The sequence below is a fragment of the Triticum urartu genome, chromosome 1A (genome assembly GCF_056163025.1).
Source record: "Triticum urartu cultivar PI428250 chromosome 1A, HENAU_Tu73, whole genome shotgun sequence".
NCBI classification, from domain to species: domain Eukaryota; kingdom Viridiplantae; phylum Streptophyta; class Magnoliopsida; order Poales; family Poaceae; genus Triticum; species Triticum urartu.
The window spans coordinates 43,700,766-43,702,449 of NC_141873.1; positions in this window are offsets into that span (position 1 = coordinate 43,700,766).

The window sequence follows — 1,684 nt, forward strand, 5'->3', positions numbered from 1 at the left end:
GCGCGAGCTCACGCCACGTGGTGGCATTTTAGCGCCGGTTCGTGCCGAACCGGTACTAAAGGGGGGGGGCTTTAGTGCCCACCCTTTAGTGCCGGTTATGGAACCGGCACTAAAGGCCCTTACGAACCAGCGCTAAAGCTCCGTTTTCTACTAGTGAGCTCAGATCAAATGTTCTGCCTGAGCAGACGCGGTGGTCTGCCAAATCTCCTAGCGATCAGCGTCCCGGATCCCTGATCCCCACGGCCCCACGCACGTCGTCCCATCCTACTCCTACCCGATTTACCTCAACGACCACAATCCCCTTGGCCAAACAATGCCGCCGCAATTCCCTCCGCCTCTCAACCTTATCTCTCTCGCCGTGCCGCCCACCGTATGATTAGAGATAAGGAAGAAAAGGTTTTCGTGAGAATGCAATATAATTCACATCCACAATACGGAAACCAGGAACAGATCAAGAATTAAAAATAGAAAAAGTAGTATTGCCAACACCATGTTTTTCCTTTATTACACCTCATCTGCATTATATGGTTATGTCAGTCTACAATTCACACATATAATAACAAAAATAATGGATTGGTGACATATATGTTGCTATAAAAAAGTATCCCATGTCTTGCAACAAATTTGTGGAGATGGTGTGTCAGTGCTCTGAGTTGATTAGTTAGTAGAAGAACAGTGACTTGTACATTTGAGGTGCTATTAAGGAGATCAGTTGCACTTAAAGGCAGCACGTGAAGCCAAGAACATTTTCCAACTGATTTTGAGTGTAGAGAGCCAGCTTGCACTGGTAGATCAAATATTTGGTAGTGATACAGTTGATGCATGACTCAAGCTCTTATTCCTAGTCTGGTCTTTCAATGTGAAGGGTCCAGCTAACCTTATTTGTTGGATTATGCATATGGCTTGTTCTTAGATGTTATCATTAGTAATGGGACTCATCCCAACTGCCAAGTAGAGAAACACTTTTATACTTAAAAGGGTTTAGAACTACTAAAGCTAGTGAATGGTACTGCATTTTGCTCATTATATATCTGAAGAGCATCCTGCCCAAGGGAATACAATTGTCTATGACCTCATATATGATTTTTGGGCTAATCAGTGACAATTATAAATGTAAATAGTAATCTAAAGGAATAGAAACGAAACCAACATCAAATCATGTAGTGCACACCTAGTTGATCTGTACTGTTTGGCAAGAACAGTCTGCAGATTTTTTTTAAAAGAACAATCTGTAAAACTGGGTTCAGTATGACAAAAAAGAGCACTCCGTCGCTGGCCGACTCATCCCCGGCATTGCTAGTCGGTAATGGATGTACCCAACAGTGACCGCATTACAATATTGCCTGATGTATTCAGATATTGCCTGCCCCATCCCAAAGAAATTGTGCATATATTATATCTATCTGTATTTTGCCTGCATCCTGCTGCGTTGCCCTACTTATCTCTCAGAGTGTTGCCTACAAAAATTACTCCTCTGTTTGGTATATCCTCTTCTATTGCCTAAATTACATCTACTTCTTTTTGCCTAAAAAAAGAGATGCACATGTACAATATTGCTAGACCACCCTGAAAATCACACTGTTCCATACTTCCATACATTCCTGTTTGAAAAACTGCCTACATCCCTGAAAGTGTTTTGCATCACCATGAACCAAAAACTTGCTTACATCATGTACTACGCGAG